Below are 26,180 nucleotides of genomic sequence, written 5' to 3'. Positions count from 1 at the left end.
ATGAGTGAGGCATGAGAAATTGCGGGATACAGAAAATCAAGTGACATTGAAGATAATGATGAATATATCGACGAGTAGGAGGTGAAAAAGCCTCGTTAGAAGGTTTGAAACCGCATATTAATTTTTAAGAAAAGAAAATATGTTTTCGAGAAAAATCCAATCGGTGTGTGTTGGGTTTCATCTCTCATTTATTTATTTTATTTCAATTTCATTCATTAATGTGTTTGTCCAGCCCGCAGAGCTCTTTGTACTGTCTATATGACAAATTTATGAAATAAAGTAGCTTGCTTACCAGCGACATGGGTCCGGGTTCAGTCCCTCTGCGTGGCATCTTGGGCAAGTGTTTTCTAAGCTCGACGTATATAAATGTATATGTGTCTATATGTGTGTTTGTTTGTTTGTTTGTCTGTGTTTGTCCCCCAAAATCGCTTGACAGCCGGTGCTGGTGCGTTTAAGTCCCCCGTAACTTAGCGGTTCGGCAATAGAAACCGATAAAATAAGTACTAGGCTTAAAAAGAATAAGTCCTGGGTTCGATTTGCTCGACTAAGGGCGGTGCTCCAGCATGGTCGCAGTCAAATGACTGAAACATGTAAAACAGTAAAAGAGAGAGTAAAGAGATAAAGCACATACTACGACCCATTTATAGCACAAAGATACTTGTTGCGTAGTGTGTAACAGAAGGAAAACCGGCTTTGCTAATCTTCATGATTTGAAGACAAGCTAAGAATGTTTTCTCTATGTTACATCTAATGTAACAAACATCAATTCAATTTGCAACTGTAGTAGTCCGTATTTTACTTGCGGCTTACCTTACTTATATACATATATACACATAAATTACATTACAATACAATTAAAATGAACTGAGGCTGCATTGTAATATATTTAGAAATACCTGAAAGCTGTTAAATTATTCAGCTTGGTGTTTTTGATATTGATTCAGCATCTTGGGCGTTGTAGTATGGAAATCTTATGACTCAGATGCATCAATTACCTTTAGGTAGATTAAGAAGAGAAACATAGATATAAAATGAAATATATGTTGAAGGGATATTGTGATGTCATATAAAATTGCAGGGGGAAAATAATAACGAGACTATGAAAGCTGAATTTTGGTAAAATAAATATTAAAGGAGAATGATAAATGGGGAAATTAATATTGAATAAATATTAAAACAGCCAAGAAATTGTAATTGGAAGAGAACTAGATTATAAAAAAACAAAACAAGAAAAGAAAGACGAAATAAAACAGGCAAAAATGACAAAATCCAAATACATCACAGAAAATTAAAAGAGAAGTGATATTGATCTGTTTAAATGTGTAAACAGTTCAAAATAATATTTTTCGAATATAATATGGATAACTTATAGGATTCCATGAAAATAAAGCAAGTATTTATGGACAATAATTTCAGCGGGAAATAATTTTCTATTTGGGGATTCTGTAAATAATGCGATTTTCAAAGTATAATCTTTAAGTGCTACTAAAAAAGCTCATTAATGCCATTCTTCACATATACAAACACTAAATCACAGAAACAGACGCATTTCCACATACACAGTCTAACAGACAGAACGATATGTATGGATATATATATATATATATATATATATAAAGATGTGTGAATGTTTAGGTGTGTGTATGCATTTATACATCGTGCCTGTATGCGTCTGTGTATTCTTTGTAAGCCTAGTACGTATTCCATCCCACTCTTTTGCCGAACGGCGAAGTTATGGGGACGTGAACACGCCAGCAACGTTTGTCAAGCGATGGTGTGGAAACACACAGACAAACAGACACACACACACACGCACACACACACGCACACACACACACACACGTACACACACATACGCACATATATACACACGACGGGCTCCTTTCAGCTTACGCCTCCCAAACCCACTCGCAAGGCTTTGGTCTGCCCGAGGCTATAGCGTTCGTTATCATATGGTTTGATAAAGAACAGTCCATTCGTGATCTGCGAATCATTGTTAAATTTAAGATATAGTTCATTAAAATTCTCTAATGGCTGACCTTACACTAAGAAAATCTAGCTTCAATGAACTTGATGCAATATCACCGGGTTAGGTCGTAGGTATTTTCAATATCTTAGTATCATTAGAATGCGGTCAGCCCTCACTATCATTAGCATGCCTGTTCAAATACTTAGCAGTATTTCGTCTAAGTTCAAATTTTACCGAGGTCGTCTTCGCCTTTCATCCTTCCAGGGTCGATAAAACAAGTACCTATTCAGCACTGGGGTCGATCTGATCGACTTACCCCAAGCACAAAGTTACTAGGCTTGTCCCAAACGTTTGAAACCAATATCTTTATAACATTTTCTTATCAAAACTTGAAACGTATCTAGTGACAGGAACTGTGTTTTGTCAGAGTTATAGATCAATCAGATGAATATGTTTTGTTGTAACGTATTTTTACCAATGTGATGGGAACGCTACATAATGTGAATTATTCAATAATCCTATCAAATGATTTCGCTGTTGCTACATATATATGAATTTGTACTCTTCATTTAGTCAGGCTCCAGTGAAATCATGTTTCAGTAATTATGTCTCGTCGCTGCAATTGGTGTTAAGATCAAAGCTATTGCTCTTTAAGAGGTTGGGACTTTAGAGTCTTCAGTTCTGTACATAAGCTATATTAATGTTCATTATCGTTTACTTTTTCCTCTAGAACCGAAAGATTATATAAAAAAAATATATTTCTTATCTAACGTCAGAATAACAAGTTTGAGTTAGTTTAATGGACGTTTCTGCTGATTGGCGTCAGGTATATTTATGTGGGCTCTTTGACGCTGTTGGTCAGTGGTATATTTTATAATAAGTATTGCTCTATTAATTGAAATCAGGAAAGCGTGCAGACAAATGATTAAATATTTAATGATCTGTTTGAGTTTGGCAATAATAGAGGACATCTGGGTAACGATGCTTGCTATTGATATGTGTATGTATTACTATAACATCGAAATAGGTGTGTGTATATAAATATTCAGATATATACGTACGAAATAAACCTATGCGTACATTTATGTATGTTTATAAGGTCGAGATTAGGGTAGCAGATTAATTGTAACCTTCTTTCTTACGGCTCACTGCCGATGGATAGCTCATGCAGGAACCGCAAAGGACAGCCATATGTGAATTAGTAAGACTTCCGTTGGCAAAAATTCCTGTCACATTCATACGGCTACACATGGGATCTGGATTGTTCACGGTTCAGGTAATATGCTACATTACACATCAATTATCCCCCTCTCAGCGAGTGAACACACAAGGAAATCAGCCTTTGATGCTTAATTTCAAGTCAATTTCTGATAGATTGGATTACCAGTAGCCTCATGTAGCTGTCGTCTTCTGTTTCCCTTGCTACTCAGTGTATATTTTTCATGTAAATATTAATACGAGAACATAGTATGTTTATCAGTTTTACGCAACATGAATGTTAATTGGCGGAATGTTAATTCCGAAAATTCGGACCAGTCAAGAATCTAGCAATTGTAGCAGAACTACTAGAGGAGCATTTGTGATTGCCAATGGTGTCTGGCAATTTAAATTGTGTAGAATTCTGTAGATCTATGTGCCACTGAGCTCCATTATCTGTAAAGCACGCTTTTTAATACGACTCTGGAAGAGTTTAGAGACTCTTACATTAGCCACTTAATGGCTTTTCTTGCATACATATTTGCGTATTTGAAATATACTCACTGCAAGTGTATCTCTCCACGCATTTCACTTCCACGACAGAAACCTGCGGCAAATATGTAGTATGGGGGCTATCGATGCACAAATCAGTGGCTTTTCAATATATATTGGAACTATAGCTGTACATAGGGAGATGCGGCCTACCTTCATAGTTTGGAAGCTAGAAATTTAGTTTGATGGGCTAATTTTTGTAAAGGCATGTTTATCATAGCGTAGTTGCAGCAATTGGTGTGTTGCTTAAATAGATTGATTCAACTGTTGATATTAGAATGTCTTCCCCATAAAGAGGTCTTTTTCATTTGGCGGGAAGTATTAAAAGAATCGGTTCAAAAATAATTTGTACTTTGCAGAGGAACGCATATTCAATCAGAGGTTTTTACTAGAAACCTTTCAAATATATTTGGCATCCATGAGCGTAATCTAGGAACCATTAGCCTCTCGCTTGTGGCAGCAGTAATTTGAATCTACACTATCTCTCAACCAGTTCATACACAAGGTAAATTTCCACCAGAAAGCGTTCATTAAAGTAATAAATTCTATTTTAATATGACCTCTGATTAAGGAACCTCGATTTTAAATCGTGTTCGTGCTCTTAAACCGTAACATATTGCACCAAATGGATATACCTTGGCGCAATATCACGAATACTAAACGTATTCTCGCTGCTAAAAATAAGAGATTCTCAAAGTATGGTTCAAAATATATTCTGCTTAACATACTTTTTCGTCTTTTTTAATCAATGAAAGTTTTGCCATACTTATATCATTAGTAATATCAATTAAGATTCGTAAAGCTCTTCTAATTGTCTATTTTCTTTTTGTGATCGATATCATCAAATATGCCTTCGCCACCAAAATTATCTAGGGACATATCCGTCATGCTGACTACATTTTTATCATTATTGTCATCAATTTCAACGTAAATGACGTCCTTTATTATACGTCTGTCTTATAGATCAATATTCACAAGTTATCCGTTTTCTTAACTATAATGGCGCTGTACATAGAATATATATACTGTAGATAAATCATAATGGAAAATTTGAATGAGCGTTTCGAAAATTATCAAAAAGAATAAAGCATTTCAAAATGTTTTCCTTCATTCATCAAGTTGCTGATAGTACTGCCACTAATATTCTTCTTAAATAGGCACAAAGTCGGAACTTTGAGGGGGAGTGTTATTGTATTAAATCGACCCCAGTGTTCAACTAGTACATATTTCCTCGAGCCTAAACGGCTGGAAGGAAAATAAACCTTCGCTGGATTTGAGCTCAGACTATAATGCCGAAAGAGCTGTCTCAAAGCATTTTGTTCGGCGCGCTAACGATTCTGCTAGCTCGACGCTTTAATTGCTGTTACTGATATTGATACAACGCCTACATCGACAAACACCTATTATATGAAATAGAGATTAAAAGCGAAGAATGTTGCCAATTCCTACACTGTAAACATGCTTTCGGCGACAGAACATTAACTAGAAATGCAGGCAAGTTCTATAAAATTGTAATGGATGGAATCTACAATTAGGAGGAATTAAATAGAAGATAGAATACCTAACAGGAAACAAAAGTGTATCGGTCGTTAATGTAAGTGAAGCTAACGCAGAGACAGGGAAAACATTAAGCTATATCATGGAAAAAAAGGGAAGATTTGGTTAGAGACGAAATTAAATTAAAAATACAGAAGGATGGTCACAGTGACCAAGATGGATAAAAATCACCAAAATAGCAATGTAAAGTCAGCCAACATTACATTTAGATTATATGCTAGGAAAATGTAGTAGGATGTGTCATGTATACGTAAGCTAAGGATATAAGGCTCCAGCAAGTACGCCGAGGAAAATGCCTAAGTGGAAATGTTTAGCAAATAGCATCGAGGTGTTCAAACTGGAACTGAGTAAACTACGATGGTTTAAAGAAGGTGCTCTAATAAATGTCATTAAAACATTCGAAGGAAAGTAGGAAGAGAGATTGGAATAAAAGAAACAAAATCAATACAAAGAATGACATCAACGTCAGGTGAGATGTAAGTATATGAGAACAATTTTGTTTGCATAAACAATAAGAAAATATTTCCGAAAACTTATATAGAGTAGAAAAGCACAGCAGTGAGACATCAGGATCAGAGCGAAGCTGCGTTAGTGAAGTACATTGGACCAGAAAATTATCTATTAATATTTAGTAGAGTATGTAGCAGCGGTGCGGTAAAAAATGAATTAAGGCGACTAAAACAACAGAACAATGTAGCAATCCAAATGCGGAGTATTGTAACACAAGATACCATAATATCAAATTCGAAAACACCAGAACCAGACAGGCTGTAAAGTGTTTGGTTGATTACCCGAGCAAGAACTGCCTTGTTCGTTAACTAAAAGAATCCTGTGTAGGTTAATTCTAAATTGAAGGACTAACATTAAACCAAACCTATATATAGGTGTTATGATATGAAACTACTGACTAATAACTTTTTAACCACTATTATGGAAATTGCTAACAAATGTGTTTGTGGGTATGATGTAGCCATGCTTTGAGTAGGAAAATTACTGCGAGGGAATGAAAAGAGTGCCGGAAAAAATTCAAGAAGAGCGAAAGACAAATGTTAATCTAGGAGACAATCGTAAGAAAACCTGAGCGTAGGAGAAATGGCCTAACAATAGGGTGGATTTAGTGAAGGAAAGCACATGGTATGGTCGCCTACTCTGGGCTTCTAAAGACGCTCCAAATGTGCAAAATTGCAAAAGCCATCACGAACAAGTAAGAATAAACACCAGAAACATGACTAACTGAAGCAATAAACTCCAACTTAGTAAAATTGGAATAGATTAAATATTTCCCTTATATTTTCCATTGGTCATATCTCACTCTACTGGAAACTGAGATTTTACAAACTGGATATAAACAAAGAACGAGAGAGTATACCGAGAACAAAATATGGACATCAGAGAATCTTTACTGTAAACTTATAATTAAAAACAATTATAAAAGTAGGAAATTAAAGAAATCGAAAGTTTGGCTATCGAGTGCGTAATAAAAGGTCCGTTTTTCGGTAATGCAAAAAGTAAAAGGCATAAGCAAGACACGTAATGTTGTCGAATTCTGCTTGACATCTAACTAGTCAATACTATAAGAACAGAAAAGTGCCAACGTAAAAGAATTAATAACATATTATGATCATTATATTACGAAAACTAATTTCCGCTCAAAAGTTGGCAGAAGGCCAGTCATTTTGAAGGGAGGGAGTAACTCGAGGCCATAACCTTAGAACTCCACTGGTGTTTTATTTTATCAACTCCCAAATGCTTAAAGAGAATATTGACGTCGGCTTGATTACATCTTAGTTCTTTAACAAAGTAATTTAACAAATACTGTTTCACATTTCCTCGATGCTACACAGGTTTTACAAACAAATCATCATATATGAATATCTTAACAGAAGCACTATAATCGGGAATGATTTATCGATAAATCGAACCAAATGGTTGATCAGCATTGCATTATATCGACCCCCAAATAAATAAAGATTCGTTGCCTAATGCCACAAAATATTCTGCTTGGTGCTCTTATGACTCTTAGATTCTACAGCCTGGAAATGTTACAAAAGCGTACAGCGATAAACTTAAAGCGACTGTTAAATCAACTACGCCGTGTATCAGGCAAATCAATACTTGATCGCTTCTTTAATCTCAAAACTTATTTGAAAGTACAATTGCGAACGATGGCGGGTGAAGTACATCCGAAAGTCTGTCATTCGACAAATCACGTGTGTTATGATTACATTTTATAGTTGTTTTTGTCAGACTTGATATCTATCTTTTTTTATTTATTCATTTCTTTGCTGAAATACTATCTATATTGACATACTTGTCCCAAAATCTTTTTTTACTTTTATTTCCTGACAGTTGACTTTATACAGTGTATCTGTCTTTTAGCAAATGGTTGTTTTTCAGATATATTGTGGTTGGCTGCCGTTTTTTGTACATTTCTATATTGTTATCGAGCAATTTTATTTTCTATATAGATTACTTGTCTGTCTTTGCTATTTAAAGTGTAATGTTAACTTTCTTCTTGGTATCTATCTAGATATACATATACAGATATACTATATAGACATTCTTACACACCCACGCATCTAAAAATATATACACACACATACAAAAATACACATACACACACACAACACACACATATGTACGTATGTATATAAGTATGTGTATATAAATTTAAGTCGCATATCTTCAAAATTTTCAAACACATTGGAATTTTCCAGTCAACATGTTTTAAAACTACCCCAGACGAAAAAGCCATATTGTTATACAAGTAAATATTTGTTTTGAAAATAATATGCAAATATATGATTTTTCAAAATTCATTTCTTTTTTTTTTTACTTTTGCCTTAGGCGGGTAACACAGTTCCGCAATGAAAACTTGCAAAGTGTAATAACCACTAAAAAGAACTTGTCTCATTGAGTTCAAGAAACATACAATAACCTCACCACTTAAAACACACGAAATGTAGTAGGAGCTGTAGTAGTAGAAGTAGTAGTAGTAGTAGTAGTGGTAGTAGTAGTAGTAGTAGTAGTAGTAGTAGTAGTGGTAGTAGTAGTAGTAGCAATGTTAGTAGTAGTAGTAGTCGTAGTAGTTGTAGTAGTAGTAGTAGTAGTAGTAGTAGTAGTAGTAGTAGTAGCAGTAGTAGTAGTAGTAGTAGTCATAATAACATTAACAATAAAAATAATGATGATGATGATGATGATGGTACGAAGATGGGAATATTTCTTCCATGAAAATATAGAAATAAATATAAGCAAGAAAATATTCTACAGAAACATAAATAAAAACATTTCGATAGATGGCATAACAAGAACATCAGAAATTCAGTCATTCTAGGAAGGAAAATGGGGCAACCAAGGAGAACACAAGAAGAAAAGTGGATAAATAGTGTAAAAGAAAGGACGAGCGAAACAGTACCATGGACCTGACTCACCAGCATAGGCAAAAAGATTATGGATACAGGGAAAACTGGAATACACCAAAAACAGGCAACGTTTTGGCTGAAATATCTCTATCGCCCAGATAGAAGCATCATGTACCTTAATAAATTGCAAACTAGAATCGATATTACACTGGGGGTTAGAAAGGCAGGCCAAGATAATGTTCAAAGTTAATCATCATACACCCACAAACTCATAGAAATATACGTGTGTGTGTGTGTGTGTGTGTGTGTGTGTGTGTATGTGTGTGTGTGTGTGTGTGTGTTGTCAAATCTGTCGTTCGGGAATTTCTAGTACGAGGGATTCTGAAAAAAAAAATTGTATTCGGGTGGGGTTCGTAATTATGAAACAAGACAAGACCCGGAACCTTGGAGAAATCGCAAGAGGGAAGCAAATGCATGTAGCAGAGAAAGGCAAAAGGCATTCATGCTACAAGTGGGGGAAACGCATAAAAGCTTTCAACTTCCAGCAACGAAAGGAAACGACAGCTAAAATTTAGGACCCAATAAATACGAACGCAATTACTTTAGTAGCAGCAACAACAGGAGTAACCGCAAGTCAAACACCCACAGCAGCTACAACAACCGTAACAACACAGATTGCAGGAAAAAAGCTACAGAACTGAAAGCAGCATCGACGGCAACGAAACAATAACTTCAAGAATTGAAATAATAGCAACAAAAGAAACAAAAGAATCACCGTTCTGGAGACCCACCAGATCAGCATCAACAACAGTAAATGAAAACTCCCAGACAACGGTAGAAAGAAAAAAAAAGCATGAAAACTTCAAAATAATAACCCAAAGCCAAGCCAGTATACGCTTGGGACCACCAAGATGTGTGTGGGGAAAGTAGCGATTAGGGGCATAAATGGTTAAAAGTTACTGATCTAAAATGAAGAAAATGAAACAAAATGACGGGCGATAGCGGAAAACTGAAGGCATTCTTTTGAGCAACGATGCATCAGCACCACCTTAACAGCAGCTATGTTAGTACTATCAATATGATCATGACCGTCACCACTACCAACACTATCAGGGATCCCGCATTTCACATGCACGTTCACAAACTAATTTATACACACAACAGATTGCAGATCACAACACGAAAAATATGATTCACTACACAGCCATAAACACATGCTTTAAAGAAGTAATGGATCAAAAACACGAACGTATATGCATCACGCAGACACACACACTGGAAGGCACGCACACACATACATGCAGACCCACACATGCATGCATACGTATACATCCATGCACACTCATATACGCATGCACGCATGCATGCACACACACGTAGACACACGGACTGACATGCATGCACACAGCCATGTGCAGACATACATGCACGCACAAATGTATGCACACACACACATACACACACGCACAAACATGCACGCATACATGCACATACGCACATGCACATACACACATGCACATGCTCACGTACATGTACATGCATGCAGGCACACACACATACATACATATACACATGCGTGCTCACACATAGACACACGCACACACATACATGCACGCATACATGCATAATGACACATACACGCTCACACACATACATGCATGCACACACATACACCGCCACCGCCACTACTGCTACTACTACTTCTACTACTACTACAACTATTACTACTACCACTACCATTACTACCACTACGTGAACATAGAAACATGCTGAAAAAAGGAGTAAAGATTTAATTATAATGACTTGACTCTGAGTCAAAGGCGCATCTTGTGCTCTTTTGTAACTATAATCATAATATAAATGATTGCATTGGGAGTATCGATGAGAAAATGTCCTCCTTCAGATGGTCTTCAAAGTGCTTCAGGAAATATATAGCTCATTTCATTTTGTCTAATTATATGGTGTTTTTAGAAGTATGGACCAAAAATGCAGTTTAATTAATACGCAAAACTGCTGAAATGCAATTCATTCCTTTCTATTAAAAAAATATATCACAATGAATTACTTAAAAGGGAGAATAACTGATAGGTAATCTTCAAAATTAATTGCATTTCTTGGGCATCAGTTTGGTGTATTATCTTGGAGATAATTTTTCCACGATCTATATATTCCTATTACAATGGCACCGATGTTAGGTTTAATCATGAATGTAAACCGAAATAGATACATATGTTAACGGCATTTGATAAATTATATCAGCGCAATATCATAATTTGTAACGATAAGATATATAGTAGATGAATATTTTGTACATGCTCTGCAAAGTCTATAAAGGAAACTTTGAAATGGAATCGGGATGTCCTTAATTAATAACGATGCGAAAGCCTATCAAGTCCACAATTAAAATATTGTGGAATAAAAAGCCAATCCGTGAAATGAATTACACTTATATACGAATACGCCCTGGAGGAATAAAACGCAAGTTGATTACGAGGTAGAGTTTAGTAATTAAGGATGCACAGCATAACGAATACAAGCATGTATCGGATTTATCCATGTATAAATATATTCACAGATTTTTAACTTCTATGCTTTACTTGTCCCAGTTATTAGTCTGCAGTCATCCTAGGCTACAGTTTAGAACGCAGTCGGATATATAGTCTATCGGTGTTCTTTACCGAATCCTTGTGCTTCAGGAATGTATGTTTATAGCAACAAATAGGAGGTGGGTGGAACGTACTTGCTCTCAGAAGTGGAATATAAATTGGGAACATTTAGGTGACCGAATAAACAAATCTTGCTGTGTGAGTGCAATCAGAGGTTCAGACCTGATTTCAATTGATTCATACTCGTACAAATCTGCGTACGACTTAGATCTCTTTTGTGTCGGGAGGAGACTTATAGGTTTGTGCGTGTGTTTCTGCAAGCGTGGGTACCTATATCTATATGAGCGAATATATTTATATCCACGTGGGCGAAAATGTGTGCATATGTGCGTATGTCTATGCGTAAGCATGTCTGATGTATTTAGAGTCTATTCACAACTCAACGTTTAACATCTTTATCGTCCCCCATCACAATTTAAGTTGTGCCGAGTCAACTTGAACTTCTTACGTTAACTATATTCTTTTTAATCTTCTCCTATCCCTGTACCAAGTTTTACCTATCCGACCGACTAATTGCGATGCTTGTGATTTGTTAATCACTGATTATCAGAATCAGTAGTGCTGAAATTTGTCTTACCGTGCGATATGAGAGAATGTCGCTACAGATGATGCTCAAACAAGTAGAAATTCCTATTTAGCAATTCCAGCACCGGTGTCACACATGTCATTTTATATTGATATGCTTCATGATTCTTAACACTATTTGTTTATACGAAATGTTCTTTCTCCTTCTCTCTCCCTCTCTCTTCCTCTCTCCCTCTCGCTCTCTATCTTTCTCACCCGACGGATAACGAACTCTCACCGTTTTTAACCATATATGCACGTTATGTGTGATATATGGAACGGTATATATATATATATATATATAATATATATATATATATATTATATATATATATATATATATATATATATATAATATATATATATATATATAGATAGATAGATAGATAGATAGATAGATAGATAGATACATACATACATACATACATACATGCATACATATATATATAACACACGTATATATAAATATATATACACACCCACATATATCTTTGTATATATATATCTATATGAACATATATACATGCATATATACATATATGGACATGTATAGCTATATATGTGTTTGTCTGAATGTGTTTGTATGCGTGTGTGTGTTTGTACACACATATAGCATATCCAGTGTCTTCCTAGCGTTTCACACCGGATTTGGTGCATAAATATGTCTTATATTTTGTATGATGTGAAGAGAAAAAAAGAAGTTAGATATAACTCTTATTGCACTGGAGTTGGCAATAAAAATATCGAACTCGAAATTTATGTATGTTTAAGAAAAAAATCTATGACGCTATATACTGTTAACGAAGTACATTTCACAGATAATAAATGAATCAATGGTCACACAATCTCACAAATAATTACAGGTACATTCAGGAAACGAAGTTCATTGTCTGTGATCAGGCTGGGAAAAGGTCAAAATCATAGTCTGACCCAGTAAGTATCTAAGCGCTGTGTAGTAAGGTTAACTTATTTGTTTCCTATGCGAAAATATTCTTTTCTACTCTAGGCACAAGGCCCGAAATTTTTGGGGAGGGGACCAATCGATTTGTTCGATCCCAGTACGCAACTGGTACTTAATTTATCGACCCCGAAAGGATGAAAGGTAAAGTCGACCTCGGCAGAATTTGAACTCACAACGTTAAGACAGACGAAACACTGCTAAGCATTTCTCGCGGCATGCTAACGTTTCTGCCAGCTCGCCACCATTTCTATACAAAAATACTGACGCGTCCTACTACGCGCTATCCATTATGATACATTTCTCAAGTGAGTTGTAGCTCATGTGTATTCTATTCATAGACAATAAAGAAATATGAAAATTATTATTAATCATCGCCAATATATTTTTTCTTCTTTCAATTTTGTTTCCACTTCTTGCTGAATAGCTTCCCGACACCTAGGTTAAAGAAACTCACTATTCATATTCAAAATTATGATATTTGGTAAAAAAGAATTCATAAGCCTGACCTCCCAGTTAAATTTATTTGCTTTTCTTGCATTGATGCCAAGTGTCAATATCATTTAATTTTCAGTTACTTTTTATCATTTCTAGTGTTCCTACCATCACTAGTATTGTAGCCGCTTTCAGATACCTTTTTTGTTTTCGATGAGCAAATATTTCTATTTTCTGAGCTTTTCAAATTCTTACGCTGTAATATGATCACAAGGAATATTCATGTCAATCAATAAACATACATTATTCCTTTGGTCTTTCACAACAATATTCAGTTTATTAGCTTTGATCGTGCTGTTTGTATGTATTCGAAGATTCCAAGGAATCACTACTATTTATCCCTTAGTTATAGCCTCAATGGTGCTTCATCACTTGTCAACACTTTTGATTCTATAATGCCGACATATTAAACAGTGTAGATTTTGACTAACTTTGTCCAAATATTATGCAGTCCACTCTTTCAATCGCATCATTGCAGAATCGGCGATTTGCATCTTCTCCATTCTTAATTTTCCTAAGTGTCATTGTTATGGGTATTAATACAATTACAAATAGTATCGGAGAAAACGACTCACCGTGGAAGATACCCCTTCTAACATTAACGTTTCAAAGGAATACATTATTTGAGTACAATTTCGTTCTCCACTCTTTCAAGCTATGCATCAGAAAATGTGTAATGTCGTCAGCAACACCAGACATCTGCAGGCATTCAACGATCTAAGAATGAAACATCATATGATATGCCCTTTTAAAGTCAATCCAAGCCATAGACATGTTTCGATGATGTGTTTTACAACGCCGCTAAACTGTCTTATCGATGACCAGATGATCCTTGGTACCCTCAGAACTGTTCCTAAATCTTTTCTGTTCTCTTTGTAGTATTTCGTCCTGTGCCAGGAAATTGTATGTCTTTGCCGCACATATTCCAGCGAGTATCTTCCAAATTATGTTTATACAAGCGATGTAACAGTAGTTTCCCCACAATATTCTCTTCCCTTCTATCTTTCATTAATGTGTCGCCCTCCTAGTCACCATCCACGCGGTGACTGTACCTTTCTGGACACACTCATTCAATTGGACTGCTAGTCTTTCATGCACCGCGTGGCATCTCTTCAGCCAGAAACCATGAGTCCCATCTGGTCCTGGGGCTTTCCAGTTAGGCACTTTACCCACTTGTTCTTTCACATCACCCGTGTATATGAAAATTTTCTTTTGCTTCTTTCTTCCTTGTACGTCCGACTTGATAGTTCCTCTCCATATTGCACCCTTTTATGCACCACATTGTTTCTCTATAATCCAGAAGTCTTTGGCTTGATTTGCAACAGGAGCAACATATTTCCCATTGGCTCCTTCTAAATTTTGGAAGAATTGCTTGCGGATTATTTTTGAACAATCTGTTCTCTTCGGACTGCTTATTTCTGTTCAAAAATCTTCTGATCTTCTGGCTTTTTGCCATGATCCTCTGTTTTAACTGCTCCATTATTATTATTATTATTATTATTATTATTATTATTATTATTATTATTATTTATTATTATTATTATTATTATATTATTATTATATTATTATTATTATTATTTATTATTATTATTATTATTATTAGTATTATTATTATTATTATTATTATTATTATTATTGAGTGAGAGAGCAGTGCATGCCATCTAAGTGACACTGGGGTAGAATATACGAAGCCCAGTATGCCCATCATGACTACCCGCGTTATAAGAGTACACCAGGCAGATGCATCACAACCATATGTGCGCTATATGGTGATATTATATGAAGATAAACAGCGCATGACCTTCCAAGTGGGACCCAGTAAGAATTCTCTTCAGGTCGAGTAGCTCATGCCACTCAAAAGGTCTTTGAATAACGGTTGTTAAGGATTTAGAACGAAACATCCATGTTTCCAAAGCGAATTATGCAAACCACAAAGTATTCCTTTCAACACATGGCTATGATGCTCCCCAACTACTTCTGCTCGTGATCAGAGATGTACATATCATAAGGCACTAAGGGACATGTTCAACTGGTTAAGGCCAAGCAACTGCCAAGCAAACATGTGGTACTGAGCAGAATATTTGCTGTAGCCCATCTTTTATAGCAAGACAAAACAATGTGTATGATAACACTTCCAGTCAGTTAAGATCCGAAGCCATTAGACCCACTGCTTCATCCTCATCATCGTTATCATCGTCATCATCATCGTCATTGTCGTCGTCATCATCATCATCATCATCATCATCATCATCATCATCATCATTATTATTATTATTATTATTATTATTATTATTATTATTATTATATTATTATTATTATTATTATTATTATTCTGAGACCCCCTCGGTCATGACTGACCATGGAATTGTTCCTAGAAAGTTACCCTCCCAGGCACATGTCAGGGCAAGGTTGTTTATGGATGACCAGCTGTCGCCCATACATACCGGCCTCCGCTTGCCACGCCACCAGTGTTATCCAAGGGAAAAGCAAATACCGATACAGATTGGTACCTGTGACGTTCCAACTCATTTCTTCGGATGTGTGACCCGGAGCAACGTGAAATAAAGTGTCTTGCTCAAGAACACAACATGCAGCCAGTTCCGGGATTCGAGCTCACAACCTCACGATCGTAAGCTCGACGCTCCAGCCACTCTGCTATGCGCCTTCACTATTATTATTATTATTATTATTATTATTATTATTATTATTATTATTATTATTATTAGTAGTAGTAGTAGTAGTAGTAGTAGTAGTAGTAGTAGTAGTAGTAGTGCTGATGGTAGTAATGGTATTGGCAAGGAAAGATGAATATTCCCTTCAATGTTTTGCCGGTAATTTTGCTATTCTTAAATTAAAAGTTATTTGAAAATTAACTGTTAGATGTTTCACAGCATATGGACATACGCTCGATTATTTTTATTAAGGATAAAACTGTTTTTTGCCGAAGCAATAAAATTCACTACGCAAAATATTGACATTTCAAAAGGACTTATTATCTGAAGTCAACCTTTGGCCTTGAATCAGACAAGTGATTAGTAACATGTGATTAGTAGCAAATGATTTGTAGATTCCGTTATCAGACCAGCATATTCTTGTGTCGATGCTACTGCGTGGTTAAAAGAATTCTTTTCAAAGAAATGTACGAAAGCAAGAAATAACAGATTTACATTCTTTTTTTCTTTTTACAGATTGAATTATAGTTTCCATTGGTGTGAATAACCAGCAAGTTAAATGCCTTCGAATGTGGTTAGATAACACACTACACGAGAGGACCAGCTTTATTCTTTGTAGAAAGAAGGTGAATGTATAGCTGAAGAGGAACGAAAGATCAGCACGTTTGGGAAACTTGAAGGCATAGATACCTCAATAACCTGAGGATTTTGTGACAGGTGACAGTGAAGAGAATGATTAGAAAGTACACCTGAAAGTGATTCGAATTGAAAATGAGATTCACTTCAATAGGCTTAATGTATAAGATCAAGAATACTTCTGCTCTCTTCCAGTGGAAGAACTGAAAGTAGTAAAGTGTAATGCAGTAGCCATCTACTAGACTCTCGAAACCTAAAATCAGTGTAAAAGACCTCCAGGTGATCAAGACGCAAGTGGGCTGCCCACAGCTCAGACGCACAACCTAAAAGCTTGCGTTCTAAATACGATCTAAAATACGATGATATTTTAAAATACCTGCGCAGGACAATAGACTCTCACCAATGCCATTTCTAAAATAAGGTAAGGTACATACTAAGAACGGGAAGGAATTAGCAGAGTGCGGGGTTAGAAACCAGGAGAAAATGAGGCGACATCAAAGGAACAATTAAATGGAGAAACCGACAGTGACTACAAAATCCGTATCTTCCTAACGCTAACAGGCCTGGACATGTAAGGGAGGGAACTGCTTTAGGCTTTGTGGAGGTAGGGACATTTAAGTGCAAATTGAATGAGGGAGTGAAAAGCATTTGCCCAAGGGAGATGTATGATATAACAAGATGCTAATGACAGTCGACTACTCTCTAAACTAAGTGAGACGCAAGAAACAACGATAGAGGAAGCAGTCCCATCAATATCGATTGTGCTGGGAGGTACCGGGAGATAAATCTGTTTACAGAAAAAAAAACAGACGTGATATACATGCAGTAGTCAATCTACGTCTTACACAGAAGTCTCAGGGTGGATTTAGTTTTATTGTGTCAAGTCGTGATTATATACATACATACATATATATACGCATATATACATGTATATGTATATATATATATGTATATATATATATATATATATATATATATATATATATACACACACACACGCACGCACACACACACACACACCACACATATATATATATATATATATATATATATATATTATATATATATATATATATATTCAGGACTAGTTACTGCAATACCCTGGGTTTCAGAAGGTCACAGATTTTTTATAGTCTCCCAAAGAGCCTGAGTAACCTGCACAAAATTGATGTAGGCGTTTTTAAATCAAGGGTGGACCTCTTCCTGTTGACAGTCCCAGATAAATCCATCTCACGGTAAAAGGTGCAAATGAGGTTTATTACATCAAACTCCATTCTTCACCAAGTGCCATATAATAGAGAAGGCTCTTAGGAATATCAGTGTAACAAATCGGCGGCGCTGCAGCATGGCCACAGCTCTGAGCTGAAACGACACAGAAAATAATATCTCCCTTTATCCATTATCTCTCACTTTATATATGTCTGTATATGTGACCCCGTGTGTATCGTTGACGATTTTTCCTCCGTCTTCCCTTCCTAGGATCTTTCCTTTTTCTATGTTTCTGACGAAGAGCTCCGCTCGAAACGTTAGATCCTCCTTCTTTCTTTCCTTTTCTGAGCGTCCAATAACACTATACTTGTTCCATGTCCTCGTCTTGTTGTGTTATCTCTTTGTGTTTTCGTGTTTGGATTAACTTTATATATATATATATATATATATATATATGATTGATTGATTGATTCTAGTTTCAGCTCACGAGCTGTGGCCATGCTGGGGCACCGCCATATATATATATATAATATATATATATATATATATATATATATATATATATATATACATATATACACACACACACAGATACTTGTGCATGAAGTATATTTTAAATATTACGCACAGTCTTTTTTACGTAACCTCTGCCTAAATTTCTTCCGTTTATCCGACTGCCAGAATTGCGCCGTTCGAACACTTCAGATTAAAATGCTGATTCATGTTTGTAATGTCCTCATTCTACGATAATATACTGAAATCGGCATACTGAAATCTATTGTTAATCCATACTACGCGAAATAACTACGAGAATGTTTCTATTGGTATCTCAAGAGATCGATAAGTTATTGGTACTTTTATTGACGTGAATATTCTCACCGATATTCATCTGCGTTTCCTTATTTCTCACTCCTTATGTTGTATCTACTGCAGCTACTAATGAGCTAATATATTTCACCTTAGCTCTTGCTGTTGGTCTGCTAGGATTTGCCGACCTTGCTTTCCTTAATGCGATTGCTGTTTTTGACGTCGGCATCGATATCACTGATCTTTGTTCGATTTTCCATGTCTCTTCACACTGATCCTGTCAGTTAGCTGTCGACACAGTAAGTGAATGAAAGGATCTAGGCTATAGGTCAGACATTACAACCGTATTCAATGATTTATCAACCAGAAAATAAACTAAATACATTCTGCATTTGCTATTTCATTATATATATAAATGTATATATATATATATATATATATATATATATATATATATATATATATATATACATCTCTCACTCTCTCTCTCTCTCTCTCTCGATATATATATATATGTATGTATGTATGTATGTATGTATGTATGTATGTATGTATGTATATACATATACACGCATTTATATACATACATGTGCGCGCGTGTGTATGCCTGAATCAAATATCCTCTATAGATTTCGTCTAAAAGAATTCTGAAGTGCATATCTAATTTGGCAAGGACATAATTAGAAGTGAGAATCAAAGATCTCCAGGCCACAAACACCATGCAATTCAGACGATAAACTCTCTCAGCGATAGCATTAAACCAGCTACATTTATGTCAATGAATAAACTCGGTGTAAGATATCCGAATAACACTTAACGGAAGTATGCCCATAAATAATTTATGAATATGATGAGATTGATTTCTAAAATGGATTTTTGGGCAGACGTATTCATATCGATTTCTAAATTTGTTAAATTATGTAGTAAAGACAAATGAATAAATCGGTACTTGTTCTTTTGAACTCGACGGATCAATAATGAAGCATAAACGCAAACTGTAAAGGACCACATATATATAAGTAAGAATAGATGTTTATTTTGGCACTATATCGCTTAAGCAATTGGTTACTATCTAGGAAATTTAAGAAGGTATTGTCGTGATGTCTGTTAGAGATAAAGAAGTGAATTTTTAATCGGTACAAATGGCCATTATTTTTTAAACATCCATTTGAAAGAAGTGTCTATACTCATGCTAATGGCGTTGGAAAAGTAGCAATTAGAAATAGTTTTATCTGCGATTTGCACCTATTTACAGATAATATTAGCCATCTTATTTCTTAATAAAAAAGAGATCTAAGATAGTAAGAATAACAAATGAGTTTTATATCAATTGAATTCACGTCATGTGACTTGCAGATGATACGCTAATGCAAACCACTCCACAAATTTTCTCTTCTTCTCATGAAAAGCATTAGTATTTCGATGATTATTCTGAGTCATCAGATATGACTTCTGAATAAGGCGGCGAAATGGCAGAAACATTAGCACGCCGGGCGAAATGCATAGCGGTATTTCATCTGCCGTTACGTTCTGAGTTCAAATTCTGCCGAGGTCGACTTTGCCTTTCATCCTTTCTGGGTCGATAAATTAAGTACCACTTACGCACTGGCGTCGTTGTCCTTGTTTCTCCTCTCTGTGTTTAATCCCTTGTGGGTAGTAAAGAAATAGGTATTTCGTCTGTCGCTACGTTCTGAGTTCAAATTCCGCCGAGTTCGACTTTGCCTGTCATCCTTTCAGGGTCGATTCAAGAAGTACCAGTTACGCACTGGCGATTTTGTAATCGACTTAATCCCATTGTCTGTCCTTGTTTGACTCCTCTATGTTTAGCCCCCTTGTGGGCAATTAAGTAATAGATATGACTTCTGCATGAAGATCACTCTGCACAGTAAGTCCATTATAGTAACAAGCTTTCGAGTTCAGCAGAAAATGGAATTGAGACAGGTGTGATATAACTCACCAACACCTGCATTATAGATACAGATAATGCAATGCTGCCTTCACAAATATCTAAAAATATTATTCTTTGCCTCAAATTAAATTAAACAATATTAGATTCTCCCGATCGGCTAGTTAGTTTCTTCAAGTATTATATGCGACAGATCTATCTATCTATCTATCTATCTATATCTATCTATCTATCTATCTATCTATCTATCTATCTATCTATCTATCTATCTATCTATCTATCTATCTATCTATCTATTTATCTGAATATATGCATGTATGTATGTGTGTGCGTATGCGTGTGTACCTACATATGTATATATAATAGACTTTTCCATTTGTTCCGAGCGTCGAACTTATACACTTGCTTGAGGTTCCTTTACCTGTCTTCTTTTGTTATCGTATAAATTTGAACTGTATATATATATGTATATATTTGAGAATATGTGTCGTGTGTATTTTTGTGTGTGTGCGTGGAGACGCGTGGTTTACTCATTACGGTGTTGCACTAATGATTGTAAGGTCATGATTTCGATTCCGCGTCCAGAAGACTCACTGTGTTCTTCAACAAAAAATGTTCATTTCACATGCTACAGAATCTGGGGAATCGACCTGAGGAACCAATGGCTCGAGGCGTATCTTTAATTTTTACACACACACACGCACACACGCATGCATGCACTGGTACACACATACATATATATATATGTATATATATATATATGTTCGACACGAAAGAAAATACGTAGTAGAGAACACATTTGGTCGAAGTTAAGACTATGATAATTTACTAGATTTACATAACTCCAAGCAATGAAACTCTCTCCTCAGGTATGTAGAGAACGAGTAATAGGCTATGATGCGATTTCCACTGGTCATTCATTATTTTCCTTCATTTTTGTTATTAGGCCCATGCTGGTGGACGAGGCCGATTTTATTTAGTCTCACCAGTTAGCTATACACCTTATTACACATTGCAGAGCGTGTGTGAATGCACATTAATGTATACGTGCATAGATACATACGCAAGTAGAAATATTTATATCATATATATATATATATATATATATATATATATATAGATATATATATATATATATATATATATATTATATATGTATATATATATATATATATATATATATATATATATATTCATATACATACATATACATACATAAATATATATATATATACATATACATATATATATATGCATGTAAAAGTATATGATGCGTTGTTGAGGACCTCCTTTACATATATATGTATATATATGTATATATATATTATATATATATATAATATATATATATACATATGCATATGTATGTTTATATATCTACATATATTTATATATGTAACGGAAGTCCCCAGCAACTCATCATATACTTTTGCATGCATATATACACACACACGCGCGCGCACACATACACACACACACACATGTATATACATATTATTTGCCATGATAGATCGCTAGCCACTACACGTTCTGTATTTTCTCTCCTTGTTTCTTGCTGTGTTCCTTTCTGTGGAAGAGCGTAGACTCGAAACGTTAAAGATGTTTTCATTTCCCGAACGATATACTAATACATCTGTTAGTCTACACCACCTGCCTTCGTCTTTTTTTTGTGAATTCTCCCCCTGTATAGGCATGGATATGTACGTCTATATACAGGGAGAAAAAGAAAGAGGGAGAGAGCGGTGTATATTTTACCACGACGTTTTACCTCATAAAGTGGACAATATCGTGTACGTTAGACATTCATTTTCCACAAATAAAAGAGAACTAACTTAAGAGAATGATTTTGCTGTATGTTAGATATTAGGTTTTAGTGATACTCAGTTATGCATAATATGAAACGGTATGTATTTTATTTTTATTTATGTGTCTTAATATGATTTGCAAAATATAATTTCGATGCACAAAAAAATGCGGAAAATAACTGATAGGTTAATTTCTGCAAAGAATATAGTTCATTTTTCTCTTTATAGGCGAGCTAAAATGCTTCATACTAAAAGTCTTGACGTATAAAACTTACTAATGCCTTTTATAATGTGAAGTGTCAGATGATAAATTCACTGGTACTCACACAAGCACACACATACGCCACAGGACACACATTCGCGTATAGACACATCTATGCATGTATTTATCAAATGAGTTCAACCAAATATAATCCGCAAAAGATGCCTCATAATAAAGAAGGAGGCATAAAGCGGGTGGCTGGTTATAGATCGAGAAAAAGTTTAGTGTATGTGTGTGTGTGTGTACATATATATTGCTAGCAATGTGCCTAAATTTGAAACGATTATTTTAAGTGCAGACGGTTGTTTGGCAGAATACTTTATAACATCAAATTTATATTCCCACACATACACACACACATATGCACAGATACACACACGTACGTGCGGACGTACACACACACATGCACACACTCTTATATGTAATTATATATAAGCAATTTCATATATCATTTTTGATTTAAACTTGGAAATAAAGATTATAATACCGAAATGCGGTATGATATGAATTTTATAGGCAACACTAATAGAGCAGGAAATATATTCAAAATTACTAGTCAACATTGATAATCCACACCTTTATGAAATATAGATATGAGCACTTTCCTAGCGTACATATTAATGCCGGCAAATAATTCATGGTTCAACGAAACAATTAATAGTTCACTGCGGAATAGTTTCTGAGAAATCAGTGCAACGAAACGGGTCTCCAGAACGCATTTTATTACTTTTTAATATGGGAAAAAACAACTGAACTTTTGCAATTTAAAGTATTCATAAACGGATATTTTGCTCACCCGATCGTCTTGGCTGGTTTATTAACTTCAACATGCTTCAGGGAAATATTTCACTCTTAATCAGATATCAGTAAGAAATAGTGAAACTGATAACTCCTCTACTTTATGAATGAGATACATTGAAATCGCTCCACATTTCACAAATTTATTCACGACAGTATACAAGGCATTCCAAATATGATACACCGATTTAATTACCATTGATATGGTGAGATTCGTATCCATAACTATAAGTTACAGTAATTGAACATCCCACTTAAGTTTAACATATATTGTTGTGATTAGTACTCTTTCAAGGAATCTATTGCTTGTGGATTTTCTCCGATAACTGTTCCAAAAATTCTTATCTCGAATAGTACCCAAACCCAATATGTTTATTCTGATAATATATAGTTACATGTATCGCATACATACATTCTGTAGGTTTCACCAGATGTGATGTATATTCCCCGCAGTTAGAAATATAGAAAAAATTAATTGAAAATCCACCGGGATTTGTTTAGAATTTTATTTTTAAATTTCCAAAATCTTAACTGGCCACATACATTTCTCTGATTTTCCAAAGTTCAGATATAGAGATATGGTGCTATAATGCAACTGTCTAGCTTCTGATCGGATAAAATTTATTGTCTTGCTTTAAAGAGAGAATATGGCTCAAATTTGAGTCTCTTTTGAATACGTTTTGATTGGTCGAAACTGATCACGTAATTAGGTTTAAAATGTTTTGTAACTTCTCTGCTACCTCAGTTCTTTAATGTCAATGGGGACAATATATTTTGTGCCATTAGTTAAAGCTGTCACAGTTGTGTGAACATGCCTAGTAACAATCCCTAGCAATCAAGGTTGCCTGAAGTTTTTGTGAAATGCCAAATATATACATACATACATACATACATACATACATACATACATACATACATACATACATACGTACATACATACATATATACACACATACATACATACATAACCCACAAAATAACAAAGACAATTTTCAGATATATTGATTTCAAATTTTGGCACAATGTCAGCAATTTAAGGGGAGGGGATAAGTAGATTACATCGCTCCAAGTGCTCAACTGGTGGTTACTTTTTCGAGTCCAAAAAGATAAAAGCCAAAGTCGACGTCGGAAGTAATAACGTGAAGACGGACGTAATACCGCTAAGCATTTTCCCCGGCGTCTAAACAATTGTGTCAGCTGATCGCCTTAATTCTGAGATATATTAAAACAGACTTGCAACAAAATATGGAATTTTTAAAAATCTGGCATTCTAATGTTAAATGCCTTTCTGAACCATTTATGGTTTGTTGCAAATGATACAATCTTCCTTCCAGAAGAATTCAGGCTGTTGAAGGGTGGGCAATTTTAACAGTACTAGATTATAATAATTCCAGTATATCATTACTGTATATCTAATACACCGTCATGCTGGCCTATGTTATTTCGCATTGAAAGAGACGGCTCTAACAAGGTTTTGGACACTCCCTATAAAACACTACTTGTTACAGACCACTAGTCTTGCAGAATGCAGTGGGGACTTGAAAACAAGGTGGAAGCTCACTATGCAATACATTTTTGTGTTAAACTACGCAAAAACTGCTAAGCTCCAAACTGCTTATGAATTACTTTGAGTCGTATACGTTTTTGGCTGGCACAAGAGGCCAGCTAAAACAAATCCAGCGGGAAGGTCATGATGATTCCCTTTTCCCGAGAGCAAAGAGATAATATATATCTATATGGCTCCCTCTGGGCAGCGGGTCAAAAAGAGCGCTTCATTGCAGATTTACAGGATTTTAGGAAGAGACTTGATCACGAAATTCCAAACTTTTGCAATCGGGTCTGTGGTACCTCCATTATTTCATTGAATAAAATGTTTTGAAAGATCAAATATTTATATCCCATTTTGTATATTAAACAAAAGCCTTGGAACTTTCCGAACAACCTAATAAAATTTTCTATAGTTTGTGCAGACCGTCCCGCCTAATGTACCTATCATAACTGCCCGTCTAATAGGGGTACAGCGGATGCACGTATCACAATCATTTGTGCGCGAAATGGTTATATTATATCAAAATAAACACCTCATGACCTGGCAGGTACGGTCAGTTAGAATTTTCTGGACGAAATGCTTAGCGGTATTTCGCCCGTCGCTACGATCTGAGTTCAAATTCAGTCGAGGTCGACGTTTTCTTTTTATCATTTCGGGGTTGATAAATTGAGTACCAGTGAAACACAGGTGTCCATGCAATCGACTTGTCCCCTCCCCAGAAATTTAATGCCTTGTGCCTCCAGTAGAAGGAATATTATTATTATTATTGTTATTATTATTATTATTATTATTATTATTATTATTATTATTATTATTATTATTATTATTATTATTATTATTATTATTATCATTATTATTATAAAGTTGGTGAGTTGGCAGAATCGTTACCGAGCATGACGAAATACTTATTGGTATTTCGCCTGTCGCTGCTTTCTTATTACGCATTCGGCCGATGTCGATTTTACCTTTCATCTCCTTGTGGAAATATCCGAAACCTTCATAAAGTGGCAAACTGGCAGAATCTTTAGCACAGCGGGCGAAATGCTTAGCGATATTTGGTATGTTGTTACGTTCACATTCTGTCAAGGTCGACTTTGCCTTTCATCCTTTCGAGGTCGATAAATTAAGTACCAGTGAAACACTGGGGTCCATGTGATCGACAAGTCTCCTCCCTTAAATTTCAAACCTTGTGCTTTTAGTGAATAGGATCATCATC

The 26,180-nt window shown here is 35.3% G+C and overlaps 1 protein-coding gene across 3 annotated transcripts in view; it reads right to left on the bottom strand.

Moving 5' to 3' along the window:
* The window catches only part of LOC115220891 (allatostatin-A receptor), a 356,256-nt gene that overhangs the window by 60,711 nt on the left and 269,365 nt on the right, over nucleotides 1-26,180 (bottom strand). For all 3 annotated transcript variants that reach the window (XM_036510477.1, XM_029791086.2, XM_029791085.2), the window contains one exon: nucleotides 897-995. The gene's annotated coding sequence lies outside the window, so the exon portion shown is untranslated. The remainder of the gene's footprint in view (nucleotides 1-896; nucleotides 996-26,180) is intronic.

The sequence above is a fragment of the Octopus sinensis genome, linkage group LG17, assembly GCF_006345805.1.
Source record: "Octopus sinensis linkage group LG17, ASM634580v1, whole genome shotgun sequence".
Classification (NCBI taxonomy): domain Eukaryota; kingdom Metazoa; phylum Mollusca; class Cephalopoda; order Octopoda; family Octopodidae; genus Octopus; species Octopus sinensis.
This window is presented reverse-complemented; position numbering and strand designations above follow the sequence as displayed.